At 36.2% G+C, this 15427-nt stretch overlaps 1 long non-coding RNA gene across 6 annotated transcripts in view; it reads right to left on the bottom strand.

The window, feature by feature from the left end:
* LOC110402741 overlaps positions 1-8302 on the bottom strand; it is a 197970-nt gene extending 189668 nt beyond the window's left edge. For all 6 annotated transcript variants that reach the window (XR_002441276.1, XR_002441279.1, XR_002441278.1 and 3 more), the window contains exon 1: positions 8198-8302. This is a non-coding gene — a long non-coding RNA (uncharacterized LOC110402741). The remainder of the gene's footprint in view (positions 1-8197) is intronic.

Raw genomic sequence — 15427 nt, forward strand, 5'->3', positions numbered from 1 at the left:
ATCAACCTGCATGTAGCCCAGCTTCTTTTCCTGCTTGTGTACGGAAACATTAACTCAGGACTAAAAGGTGCCCCCTACGGGCATCAACTGGGGACAGACTCAAACAGCACATACGTTATTTTTTTCTAAAAAAGCTAACTTTCATAAATAAAGATTCCCCATATTTATTTCATATTGATAGGCTACACTTCTTGTCCATGAAAGCACAGCTACTTGGAGCTGTGCTGCTTGCGACGGGCCAGGGCCTGCTCCATTTTTCTCACCTCTCTTCTCTCCTCTTATACCAACCCTTAGTTAAAATCCTGCGCTACCTACTACCATGGCTATACCCAGCCATGTGTTGTACCCAGGAAGTACAGCTGATTCCCATTAACTATCTTAACCTTCAGGTCCTGCATCACTTCTTAATCTCTCCGATCCCAGGAAGGATTTCAAAGAAAGAAAACAATTCCTCAAATTTGTAAATCATGTTTTGTTGGCAGAAAAAGTCTTTGTCTCAGTTTGTATTTTAATGTCACATTCCCCCCCAAACCATTTAATCCAATATGCTTCCTACTGTCCATCTTTTACCTAAACTCTTCAACCTTTTTATTCTAGCGTTTAAATCTGACCATCACAGTTAGCAGCTCCTATGTGTGTAGCATACCTAATTTCCAGCTCCTATTGCCCCACTTGGTATTACATTCAAAGCCTTGTTCTAGTCAAAGGGCAAGACAAGGTGCACAAGGAGCAAAGAATTTACTGTTAATTCAATCTTTTTTTTTTTTTAACAGTCCAACAGTTTAATTAGCAAATACAGTAAAGTCTCATTAGTAATAAAAGTAAAATTGTTTTATGAAATCGTCCTAGTGTCTACACCCTACTCTGGTGTCATCCTCACTCTCTGAGTCACTGCCCACTCTCTCTTCCCTACTGCAGGGTCACAGGCCCTTTCCCAGCCTGGTGCTCACAGTGCTGAAGGTGCAGCTGGGGAGGTCACAGGAAAACCAGCCCTGGCCAGCACCAGCACAGACATCTCCCAGTGCCCTGCTCTGCCATGGTGAAAGAAGGCCCGGTACGCATCAGCAATGGCAAATATTCTATTTGCTGAACCATGCTAGGACCCCAGTCTTAAAAAGTTACTCATTTACAGCTTTACCCATGCTTCCCTCTATCCCCAAGAAACAATCCTATCTTTCCAAATATCTTCCTACTGTTTAATGTAGCTATGAATTTTGCAGTGTTGAAGGAAAAAGCAGAAAGAAACAGCTGGACTATCACTTTGGCAGTTCATTTTTGCACGGTCACTTTGCTCTAACTGTGGAAAGAGAGTAAATGATGGCTATTACTATTTTAATGAATAAGCTCCCAGGGAGTGTATAATCACCTATGCAAAAACAAAAGGGTAAATTCTTATGCTTGTTTTGGATGTTTATATTCTTTTTAACTGAATGCTCCTCCTATTTTAGTACTAGGGCACATAATTTGTTTTGTTTGTTTTTTTTTTCTTTTTAATCTGAAGCAGAACGTTCCCTAATAACGTGAAATCCTGACTAAAACTCCCCATGCATTTATGAACTGTAAAGTCAGACTTTTCAATAAGTGCCAGGATTTCAGTGAAAGCCATTGTAGATCTTCCCGTCTTTGATTTTCATAAATTATGCTCTAGAAACCAGATGTGAATCAATGTTCAAAGGCTTGAAAACCTGTAACCAAGAGAATCTGAGAAAAGATTGGAAAGAAAGAAAAGATCAAAAATGTTTGCTTCTGATATTACTGTATGACATAAGTAGGTGCAGCTCTGTGACTCATCATCTGTCTATACTACCCTCTTTTACACAAAAAGGGAAGGAATCAACCTGAATATTTTATTTCACAAGATGTTTCTATTAAAACACTAATTGATGCAAAAAAGAATGAAGTAAAATAAAAAAGCAGCAGAACAGAGTTAACACTGTAGAGTGTACTGAAAACAGCAGCATTCTTCCTGAGAAAAAGTACTGAATTTTTATCTTTTATCATTTCATATCATAGAATCATAGCATACCCTGAGTTAGAAAGGACTCACCGGGATCAGTGAGCCCAATTCCTGGCTCCCCACAGGAATACCCCAACTTTAAACTGTGTGTACCAGAGTGTTGTCCAAATACTTTTCGAACCCTGGCAGGCTTGGGGTCGTGACCATTGTTTTAGGGAAAACCGCAACAACAAAAGTTCCTGCTTCAGCTTTCCTGGTATTATCCATAGCTATAGCATGGGCTGAGCTGATGTTCTTTCCATTCTTGTACACATGAGTTATCTTCCCCTTCACCTGCCTTTGCTGATTTCATTACTAGAAACATACCACTAATAAACGAAGGAACCCTTTATCTTTCTGCCAGTGCTGATAGGTTTAACATGCTTTTGGATTCTTATGACCCACGCATGATTTATGTAAAGTCACTCATGTAGTTGTGCTGCTGTTGGTTTTTAGAAGTGCAATTGATCCTTTTGTCCAAAAGTTTTCCAGCACCAGATAGACACTAGACCATTACCCTTCCTTTTCCAACAACCAGAAGGACAACTAATAATTTATAACTGCTTGATAAATGTCATTCTACAGTATTACAAAATAGCTGGTGTTCATCAGGGATGTCTCAAAGGGTAAATGATAATCTACTTCAAAGTTCAGAGGGTAAATGGATATTTAGCTGGCAGTAAAGAGATGCTCTTATTGGAAGAACAGGAAACTTTTCAGTCAGATTTACGTTGTCCACAGTAAAGCTTTTATTTTCATTATCCTTTTTATAGCCACTGGGAGGAATTTTCTCTTACCTATTAACATTTAATTTAAAATTCCACTGTGAAGTTTTTTTTACGGGCACGAGGAGTCATTAGCCAACACTTGAACTGGCAAACTGAGAAGCAGGTGCCATCTCTGGGTATATATGCAGGGCATTAAAGCAATTCCTAGACAAACCAACCTGGATGACTTGAGAATCACAGTACTTCAAGGAAACTAGCTTCAGATTAGTTTATTTTAATTGTATGAACAAGCTTGTCTAGTTTTGCTGACACAGAGATAACTTCAGGAGGCAAAAGGTTTTCACAACAAGGCTCAAGACTGTACTTAAGTTCAAAAATATTTAAACTATGAAAAAAATGGACTGCAGCCCGATTTAGGAGTAAATTCAAGCATCTGCGCTCTGATTTAGCATTCTGAATCAGGCTGATAAAAACATTAAGAAGGCTCTAATTGGTGACAATGAATGCAATCAAGCCATTCTAGAGAATTACGTTTCTCAATAAATGCCAATTACATGATTAGAACATCATGGTGAACTTATTTAATGTCAATGTCACATCTTTATTATGAATACAACTAAGTTTTCATTTTTTTACGTGACCGTGAGACATACTGCATAGACAGTATGCCATTATCAAATTAAGAATCACATAATTGCCTCAGAATAAGATGCTTAAATTATGACATCTCATTTTGCTTAAAAAATCTTCATATACTTGAGCAGTATTTTAAATATTTTTAACATGCAGTCTCAGTAGAATATGATTTGCAAATCTTGCAGTGCAAGTGCATGTTTTTTTGAGACAATTAGAAACCATGTATAAAATGTTTCAGTTTGTTATTACTGAGCTTGCATGGCCTTGAGAGCTAACTGGTGGCATTATATCCAATCAATCAAAGTAACCTGACACAGTGACCTAACTGTATGTTTGCTGGCAACCACAGCTCTCAGTTCAAGATCATTGGTGTTGAAGAGCATCAGAATACAGGGAGCTATAAACCCATAGTGCTTTTAAGTCTGCAGTATTTAAGCATTGTCCTATTCAGATTTCCTCTTGCATAAACTCAGAATTCACTACAGAAAAGATTATTTCTCTAGAAAACAAAATAGTGTGAGTTCTACTTTATTTTACTCACATTGGTGAGAAATACTGTTCTAGAAACCTAGCAGGAAATTGTCTAAATCTTAATTTGAATTAAAGATTCATCCAAAGAGAAATGGAATTATTAAGTAGAAAGCACTTACCTAAAAAGCAGAGGGAATAGAACTATTTTAGTTCCTCTCAAAACAGTAACAAAATTCCATTATTAAGGGTAAAAAAAAGATGAAGGAGAAAGGAAGAGAGAGAGAGAGAGAAGAGAGAGAGAGAGAAAGAGAGGCAACTCTTAAAGAGGTCTACAGCTTAAATGGCAGTGGCCACTAGGGATAATTGTCAGCTTGCAGCCAGGGGCACCTGCAACAGTCTAGACACCAATGGCCCACAGGTCAGCAAATCATAAGTATGCTAAGCAGGATGTTTGTTAAATTCCAAACATTTGAATTTTACTTCATTTTCAAGTGAAAATGGTAATAGAAATATATCCTCTCTTGTCACATAGGTAGGAAAGATATCTAGTCATCTCATTTTTATTTAAACGAGGGAATCCATAGGCTCAAGACTGCCCCTGCTGTCTGCAGAGGCAGGATCTAGGGGGCGAACTGAGGAAACTTTCAGAGACAGAACAAAACCACCTCCCATTATTTCACATTTGGCCAGCTCCTGCAGCAAAATGTACCTGTGCCAAGTGGGACAAAACATTCTGAAGCTGTGGAGTCCTTGCCTGAGGGAATTGCCATAGGAGAACTCAATTTCAAATAATGTGATATTGCTCGTGCAAGCTGAGATGCAAATATTAAAACTATTTCTCCAAATAACATACAATCAGTACTTCAAGGTTTGAAGACTTTTTATAGAAAACTTGTGTTACAATTATTATATGATTATTATCCCATGCAAGTTGGCACAATAACAACAGAGCATAAAGGAACAATATCATGCCATGGGAGCAGTGTGAGTGAAAGACTACATAATACAGCGTTTTCCTTAAAACAGTTCTCTATAGCTAGCTCTCTACAGGAAAAAAAAAAAAAAAAGTAGTACAAAATTAAAGAAACAAGAAACTGTACCATTTGTCATTACTGACAGGAGATTGGAGCACACAGATGCTAAAACAAACCATTAGTGGATAAAAAATGCTGTCAACATTTCCAAGTTCCAATATTCTGGAGACTGCTTAAACAAATACATATGCTAAATATCTACCTATTCTTAAAAATACTTACCTAAAGTGCTCCTAAGACTAAACAAATCCACAGAAAATTAAGACAAAAATATCATTAAACAAGCATTTATTAAAATAAATTAAGAAGAGCACATTTTGATGTTTCCTTAATTCATTCACAAACACAATCCCAACTATGCTTTATTTTTTCTTGTAGCTCTTAGTGGAACAACTGTCATTACTTTCTTGGAACACACACCAATGGAAAAAATCCAATATATTTCTCTTTACTGGGATTTTGTCTTGCCAATAGTAGTGATCCATATTCCTGCAAATACACTCAATGGGGCAAATTCCTCATTTATCCTCCATTCAGTAAATCCAAATGCACTGAGATATACTGAGATAATTTTGTTCTGTACCACCGCAACAACCTTTTCTGTTAGAAGATATGGTGTTTGACTCACTATAAATAGATCTTATTTTGCACTTTTAAGAATATAACAAAATAGAACAGGATGTATAAAAAGGATAAAAGGGAAGCTCCTACCCATTTGCATGCCTGACAATGAGAAAAAAATTGTCTTAGGAGATTCTGAGACACAGTATGCCATACGAACCTGTGTAGAGTTAGGATAAATTCTTTTTGCAAAATGACTCAACGTATATTAGAAGATCTGTCTTTTTATTTTTTATGTACTCTCAGTTATTAGTGCTGTCAATGGTTTACGGGCAGGTTTGGCCCAGTTCCATGACTAATGGGGCAGAGGGACCCACGGGCCCATGCCCTGGGAAAAGGAAAAGGGAAAAAGAGTAGGAAGACGGGCCTAAAAACAAAACAGCAGCAACAAACAAAGGAGGAGAAACAAACTAATTTACTAAATAAGATACCGGAATGCAAAATAACACACTACATTACAATTTGAGCTAATAAATCCAATACAATGAGAGTGTGCGCCCAAAATTAAGGTAGGCCTTACTCTAATGCCGACAGTCAGACGGCTGGGGAGCGAGATGCTGCCGGGATGAAAAGGGAGGGTCTCGTGATATGCGAACAACTTTTATCTTTCCCTCTGACTGGAAAACAGTAACAGAACAGCAAAGTCCTCTGGGAAGCGTAGTTGTTCTTCTCTTTTGAGAACCAGGTACCCAGAGCTATCCACAATCCACAGAACTGGAGCATTAACTCTTTAACTCCCAGTGCACTATGTGATGTTATGATGTGGAATACCGATAACCAAAAATCATAAAACCACGACAAGTGCACATGATGGGTCAGAGAGTAACATCATTTCTTCAAGCTGCAGATAATCGGGTAAAATAATGACTTCATTTTCAGATTCTATAGGAAATCTTCCTAGCATGTAGGTCTAATAATTTTCTGGCACACTAGAACTCTAGGGAATAGATGGACTTTATTGCTTGCCTGTGGTCATTTTACCTGCTAAGGATTATCAAATTTAATACTTTGTCACTTAACCTTCAGTGGTTACGCAGTCACAGCAAAGGCCGCCTTTGCTCACCAAATACATGAAAGCAAAATGTAAAAAGCAGCTCTTGTTCTTTGCATTTAAAGTCTTGTGGAAGGTAGGAAACCATAAAAAACATCCCTGGATGCTCTCCTGCTTATGGAGTTTGGAGTTTATACAATTCTCAACAAACAAAGCATACCTGTAAAAAAAAGACCCAGACAGTATCCACAAAAGTAGTCAAGTTTAGAGGTATGAAAATAGTGACATATGAAACAATAAGTATCAAAAGTTGAAAGGATTTTCAAAGAGAAAAAGAAAGTCATTAAGATAAAATTAAAATCAGTGGGAAAAGACTACCCTCAATAAAATAGATTTAATCATAAGGTTGATAGAGATGTCTGTGAAAGTTGATAATGAGTGGCAATAAGATTTATAAGTAAATTAGGTATAATAAAAAGGTGTTAATTTTTAATAAGATGAGCTCTCATTAGGGACTAAAAAGAAATTCAGACTTTTTAAGTTTTATATTTCATTTATGAAGGCTTCAGAATTTAGTCTGTACCTGAGTCAATTTTGTAGGCTATTTTTTTTGTGATTATAAGGTCTACTGGCTCTGTAAGTTTGCAAAATAGTCTCAAAAAGTAACACACTGCCTATTGCCTTTGGTTAACCACTGATGGCTGCATCAAGGTAATTTTGCTTCTAAAAGATGTAGATATTTACTTCTGTATATTTTATTTACACAGTAGATGTTTTCATATCTATACAGTACGGCCGTTCTATTACTGACCCAGATGCAGAAGGAATCCACTCATCTTTTGTCAGGCCTGTGAATCTGTGAGGACTGGAAATTTAAGCATGATCTCACCGGCAGTGTTTCTGTGTGACTGTCCTGTCACAGACAGTGGTTTGCAAGCCACTTCAAAAATGGTACGTGATCTATCACTGAGCTGTCATTTCCAATACTACTCATGTACCACCACAGACAATGCTCACATCTACCAAAACATTCGACAAAACTGTTCTGAAACCAAAACAATACCAAATAAAAATAAAGACACCCAATAAAATATCTACAGATGAAGAAGTTAATAGTGAGCTGAGTTTCAGTAATCAGCTGTAAGATTTTTCCTGTTTCCAGCTTTTTTTTTCTTTTTCCACTAATACTTTAATTCTTATTGTACACCATTTGGTCATTTATTGTAGCTCAGCTGACCTGAGGAGAAATAGTAACTCTTCCCAATCTCTTTATAGGAATAATGCCATGTATATAATAACAGGAAAAAAAAAGCACCAACAAAATCCTATAAATTCCCATTCTGGAAGCTGAAGACCTCACCAACACAGCATCTAGTTCCCCTTATGGATCCTTCAACAAACAGGCAAGAAATATGCAAGAAGAGAAAAACAAACAAACTTAATCCAAGGAATACAAGCGATCTCTGATAAAAAGTTAAATTGTGGTTCACACTCTCAAACTTAGATAGGACAACATCCTTTATAATAGTGATTGTACACAGAGGAAAGGAGGAAGAACATAAAATCTTAGTGGTCAGAATATGCCTGTGTTGCAAGTGAGTAGCCAAAGGCTAGCACGATCCAGACAAGGTATCGTAACACAAAATTCATCTCCCTCCCCTTTTCATGTCTCTAAAGCTGGCCAGGCAAACAGCATTTATCAGTATCTATCAGTACTCACCGCAGTGAAGAACGACCCATGAGAATTGATGCCTTTGGAATCCATCTGTAGCTCACTTCCTCAGCCTGGATGGAGAAGGGTCTGGGTAGAGCTCTTTTCCCACATATTGCACTAGTGAACAGAAAACAAAAAACATTACAATAACATTCTGCAGAGATGAAAAATGGATTTTACACTGTAATTAATATACATGCTAACTCATATAGAAAAGTAAGATTTTCCAATTAACTTGGGCTATTCCTGCAATATCTGCAGTACTGTTACAAACATGGCTTTGAAGTCATGCTGTATGTAGTGAGAATATCAATAGATATCTGCCCAATGGTACATCCAGCTTACTCCTCTACGAAGGTAAAAATGTCAAGTAGTAATAAAACAGAAAATTTTTAAGTAGACATATTGTGAAATCACTTTATTATTGATCAGTAAATGAACTTCACCATTTAAACTGCATTAAAAACCAAAATAAAACCTTTTGTGCTGATTAATTTTACAGTATTCTGTTCTTATCATGTGCATAAGGTATTCTCTCACATTAACATGCTACGCTTGTATTCTAGCATTAACCAATAAAGTCTCCCCAAAAGTAATAGCTATAGTTACTATTACTAGCAGATTAACATTCATGCATTTGGTTTGCAAGCCTAGTTACTATTAGTGGACTTAAATATATCCCGTTCCTATCTTTCATTAAAGACTACTAAAACTATATGCCATAGTAGATGCAAATGTGTATGCAGGTTTGCAAGGCTGAAGATAACCTGTCTGCCTTGCAACATGCAGGTCTTGCGTATTTCTGTAAGCACACAGCCATGGGTGCATAGGAAACACCAGTCAAAACATACATCTGGATATAAGTAGCATATTAAATCTCTCAATCTCTGTAATGTGCCTGCATCCTGGCCATGGATATATCATATTCTCTATCAGTTTCTCCTCCAGACAGTAACCACTGAAACCTATTCTGCCATATACAATGCATGATGAAGAGTTAATAGGTTTGGAATTACTTTTTTTTCTGTTCCTGATTTGTCTATAGGCTAAGGCACATACGTCAAATAGGCTCATTATATTCTTAAAATCAACCAAAGTAAAGCACAACAAAAACAGTTTTATTTTGAGATGTAGAAGTGAGACTGATAAAGACTACATAGGAAAACCATTTTCATGTTTTGAATACAATATAGGAAGCTAAATCTGTGATTTTAAAACTAAACCATCTGACTGCTATTATGCATGAGGTATAGACATGCACTAGAACTATGAAGAGAACAAATACTGAACACCAAAGGCGATCTTTAGTGCACTCCTTCAAAATTCCATCGCAAAAGAGGAACAGATCACAGAGCAAAATCTAAATAATCCAAAGCACGCCCATTTCATTTTCTCTCGTTCTTCTACAGTAAATAGTATTTGTCTCTGTATATTCATCTTATTGATCTTTTAATGATATGCACAGAAACATAATTCCCAAAGCTCACTCTGTCACTGTGACTAATCATTTTCTCCCTTCTCTAGATTTCACACCTTGAGAAAACAATTGCATCAATGATTCATTTCATTAAAGTGCCCTGCAGATGCCAAGATGTACACATCAGTGGCCAGATAAACTTTATAAATAGAAACAATTCTATTTAAATACTAAATAAAAACAACAATCAATAAAGAATCTGGAAGTAGAGTATAAATTTGCCTGCTTAAAATAATTTCCTGCAGCCATAGAAAATGCAATGCTGACTTCTTAATCTCATTTTTTTTCCTAAGATCTTGAATGAGATTTCGATGTACTTTTCTTCTTACGAGTTATTTTAATGTTCATATAAATGTAGCTGTGAAACTGGATCTACTAAGGAGTCCCGCAGACTTTCACAATGTGAAAAGCCGTAGCTTTTTTGGATGTTGTGCTACAGTAAAAAGTTAGCTGAAACTTGAAATATGGTGCGCTTCCTTAAAAGTAAACTATGTGGGAAGCAATCTGAAAAGTATCTTGTTTCCAGATTATTGGACTAAGCTCAGATTTACTCTATGATACTTAAAGAATAGGGCAAATAAATTTCTGAGTGGTTTATAGTTATCTCTGAGGACTTGAAATGTAGCCAGAAGATGAAAAATGAGCAAACAGAGTGCCTGTGCTAAAAAGGGAGAAAGAAAGAAAGAAAATAAACAAGAAATCACAGGCCAGGAAGCTAACTTTAGTTCCCCCAAAATTTCTGGAATAAGTTATCCAACTACCCGTATGAAGATAGTACAAAATAATCGATGAATTGTAAACACCCCAGAAGTCAAACCAATTAAATCTGCTTCTGCAACATGCTAGTGGAGCTTCTATTTTTAAGACACAAGAAACGAACCTTACATCCTGATTTTAGGAAAGTTTTGACGGCATCTCACTTGACATAATAAGCGTGTTACAAATACACTGTCCATGTAGAATAGAGAAAAATCAGGTGCAAAAATTGATTGAATAACCATATCCTGAAACCAGTTTTTCATAGTGTTTGTATCAAGACAAAGAAGGTTTACCTGGCAGAAATTCAGCTGGCTTTGGATTTGTCCAGCTTTTCCATTAATAATACTAATGAGTTAGCTGAGTGTGTACTTGCCAATGCTGAGGATGGCATGAGGCTAGGAACGACTGCAAGTACCTGGCAGAATTACAAATTAACTTTGCAAACTGAAGATTCATGTAAATTGGGGAAAAATGGATTATGTGTAAAATACAATATGTGAAGGGGAATATTATCTGCACAAATACATGATGAGGCAAGATGAGGAATGACAGTTTAAATAATTTCTTAAAAAAAAACAACACATGATTTGGAATGGATCACATGCTGATACGAATGAAAAAATGTCATAAATGCCATGTCATTTAGACAAAATCAAATACATATCTAAAAGCAGAACAGCTGAGAAACATGAGTCAGTGCTTCTGCTAGCCTTGCTAAGGTCTCTTACTAAACTGAGAGTTTGTTTTGAGCACGACAGCCTAGACAGAAAACCTAGAATACAAATGACTTACGATGTAGAAACAACAACATATAAATAATATTAAAAGAACTAGGAACCCTGAAAGTTAAGTATGGGAGAGAGAGTAACAGTCCTAAGCCTTACAACATTTTCCCTTCCTGTGTACTGCTTTTTTGCACTGGAGCTTAATCACAGGTCGTCAGCGTACGGAAGTCAGTACATCAGTCTCCTAGCAGGTCAATCTCTCCTGTATATTGAGACAGTTCATTCTTGCATTTGCCAGAGCTCGTCCTTAAAGGCTTGCCTGCTTTCATTAGCTCCTTTCAGAGGTGCCTCTCATGAGATCCCAATTACCAACTCCTGATTAAGTCAGTCAGCTCACCTGAAGTCCAAGGTCTATATTCTGATAGTTGCCTCTCTTTGGGATCTTGAGCTCCACTATTTCACGGTAACTATAACCAAGGCCACAACTGACTATTACAGTCCTAAGAATAGCTACAGCTGAACCAGCATCACAACGAGGTGATGAATCAAATGTTTTTTCATATTCTCTGAGTTTCTGCAAGCCAGGAGTGTTGTATCATAGAATCATTAAGGTTGGAAAAGACCACTCAGATCATCTAGTCCAGCCTTTAAGGTAGTGTTGTAGAGTACAAGGAAACACATCAAGAGTATTTGAAGACTCTTTCTACCGTCACAGAAGCCTTGATTCTGGTACGTAGGCATGGACAACAGATTTAGGTTGGCATGCTGTGAGGGAGAACTTGGTATGAATGACAGTGTTGTTTGCACAATGTAAAATCTGCAGCACCTGTAAACCACTGCTCTATTTTGAGTTGTGCAGCTCAAGCACTGTAAGAGCAACTTGCTCACCGCTGTTGCTGAGTTCAGCTTGAGTATCCAAAAAATAATCATCTTTTCCTTTTCTTTGAAAAACAGACATAGTATTTATTCATCTTATTGAAGCTGGAAAATATTTAGAACTATAAATCTGATTTTGGGTACAGCAGTTAACCTGCAGACAACAGGAGATGCTAAAATATTTGTTAAAATTCTGTTCCTAACCCTACAAAGCTCAACAGTTTACTCTGTGAGAAACTGGTTAATACTCCATGAAGTATGAAGGGATACATTCTTCCATTTTTATCTGCTTATAATCGAACTAGGTGTTACACCCTATAAGGGACCCTTTATGCTTAATAATAGAAGGCTTAAAAATATGTTCAGAGCATCCATGTGATATACGAGGAAAAAAGATTAAGGTGAAAAGGCACATGTAGAACAAGAGAAAGGAAATACAAAAGCAGTGGCTGGAGTCACTTCATGCACATGAAAAGCCAACAAACAAAACTCATAAAAAAGAGAAATAAATCAGGTAGGGGACACATAAGCTATTAAGAACCAAGAGCAAACTCTCAGCATCACTGAAGTAATATAGAGTTCTGCAAACACCTCAACATTTCTAAGGTGAGGACATACTCTTTAAAATCCTGATTAAACGTATAAGCTCACTTTCATTCCTCTCTGTTTGAATTTCTCTTTTTGAGAGCTACTGGTTTCTAAAAAAGGCCTTAAGAAGGCTCCAGCATTCACAGGACATTTAACTACCAGTCATTTCTTAATGCTCTCATTGGAAGTATTATGATTTACTATGAAAGACATCTCACCTTTTAATGAGTCAAAATGGGTCATGTATTTACTTTTGTGCACTTAGATCTAGTCAAGCTATGATAATATAGGTAGTAATTCAAACTACATTAAAAGCTTTTAAGGCTAAGCTTATCATTCAAGCCAACTTTAAATGTATACAATCTCAAGAACAGATTGAGAATAGATATCCAAACAAATGTGTCTTTTCTTTGTGTAGACAGAAACCTAGTAGCAACTGAAATTCATAATGAAATGTTCTCGTTTTGGTTCAAGAGAAAGAAAAAACATACCTGGAAAGAAAAAATAACACCAGGGTTTGATGTGAGGAATGTGATATAAAGGTACTGAAATACCATTGTGGTTCTTAATCATCAGGACTTTTAGATTCTTCACAGTCCATGAATAACTAATGTTTCCACCTACAATCTTTCTGGGGTTAGTACCTCAGGAACTAAAATACAGTTATGTTTATCAAGGAGAATTTGCCAGTAGAAATTGAGAAACTAAAGACAAAAGGTAGAAAGAGGTATAAATGGCCTTTCACTCCTGCTTAGGAAAGTTTAAAGAAAGCTTTTCAAGCTCTAGAAGATTTTCCCTTTAGCTCCATGTAGTTTTCCTGTAGTTTTAATTGAATAGTTTCTGTGTGCACACATCACTATGGTTCACTCGTTAACTGGTTCACTAAGGTTAACTAAAGACTAATATCCTATTAAAAAATAGTCTGCCATTACTCTGTGCCCACACATTGAAACTCAATAGTAGCAGAAGGCGTTTGGCTTCTTGCAGGGTCATTTAAAGTCTTAGAGAGACAGATGTAATTTTAACCTATGTTATTCTTTATTTTAATGTGGGTTTCCAGTCTTTGTTTAGAATGTACCAGAAATCAAATAACTTATCCACACTAAAGATCATTACAGGATTTATTTATGCGTAATAAAATTGTGCTTTTTTTTGTTTTTAGTTTGAGAACTATAACACGGAAGATGATGGAAAATGTTACATATTATACAAATCTCTAATTCTAAAAATTTTTATCTCAAGAAAAACGTGAGAATAACATGGGAAGAGGGTCCCCATTATTTGGATAGCATTGCATTTCCAATTTTTTTTCTCTTTGTAATTTTACCTTTTTAAATTATATCCATGTAACACTGACTTAGAACATTCAGGCTAACATTATGTTCACAGAGAAAATTAGAAATTTTTTAATGGTCTCTTTGCCTTTAATTACCAGATGGATAATTATAATTCTAGTTTTAAATCTCTGCATGTAATAACTGTCCTTTCAATCTCAATAGAAATGAGCAGTGAAATGAAGTTTGTAGAGACCTGAACATATAGGGTCTTAGAGATCATTAATCAATTTCTAAATTAGTTTCCTTTGACATAGGCAAATCAAAGGGCAATACATACTTTAATGAAAGAAAGTATGTTATATCAATAGAAAATCTCTTTTCCATGTTGTAAACAATTTATATTGGGGAAAAATTATCCCACATGTTTTGTTAGGGATTCTGCTAGAGGGATTAAACAAAAACCAAAAACAGTTGCTTGCGGAAAGCAGAAAACCAAGATTCAGATTTGTTTTTCACCTAAGTAGGTACTTAGTACCTATTTAGGTAGGTCTTTGACAGGGAAAACCTTTCCCTCCCAGAACAGCAAATGCTTCTACTTGGACTCCAGTTTAAAAAAAATCCACAAATCTAGCAGAAAATTAACTGTGATAGATGCACATCCATCTGAAAGCATAAGAAGTGGACATGCATTGAAAAGTAAATAGATACATGAAAATCCGATTCAATCCTACTGTCTTTAAGAACTGTTGTGTGTGCATAGCATTTTTAAAATCAGAACAGCCTCACTTTCCACAACTCATGCATAGGTTTTGGGTGAACTAAAGTTAGCTTCCTGGCCTGTGATTTCTTGTTTATTTTCTTTTTCTCTCTTTCTTTCTCCCTTTTTAGCACAGGCACTCTGTTTGCTCATTTTTCATCTTCTGGCTACATTTCAAGTCCTCAGAGATAACTATAAACCACTCAGAAATTTATTTGCCCTATTCTTTAAGTATCATAGAGTAAATCTGAGCTTAGTCCAATAATCTGGAAACAAGATACTTTTCAGATTGCTTCCCACATAGTTTACTTTTAAGGAAACCTGCATAGGTTCATGCAACATCAGGTTCTGATCATCAAGGTTGGAATGATAACTGGTCAGGCTGTTGAATGTGCAGAAAGGGTTCAGTACACTACATTAAGTAATGTATATAATTATGTATATAATGTACATAATTCATGTATATATACATGAAAGAACACATATATCTCCCATTTCAAAAACATTATAACTTCTGCCCTGTTGAGTAAATTTAAATCCCAGCTATAACTCACTTGGATCTCTCATTCACAATCAATTCTAATAAAGAACAAAACAAAGACAGTCAATTTTGTGCCCCGGAACTGTATCACTCTGAAAATACAATGAACATCTAGGACACGTTCTCTCTCCTTGGGCAGCAAGATTTTATTTTCCTTGAGGCTAGGAATTTCTTTTTCTTTCGCAATTTACACCTCCTTGGTAAGCTGTTTGGAAAACTGACTAGCTGAGCATAAG

Source organism: Numida meleagris, chromosome 7 (assembly GCF_002078875.1).
Source record: "Numida meleagris isolate 19003 breed g44 Domestic line chromosome 7, NumMel1.0, whole genome shotgun sequence".
NCBI lineage: Eukaryota > Metazoa > Chordata > Aves > Galliformes > Numididae > Numida > Numida meleagris.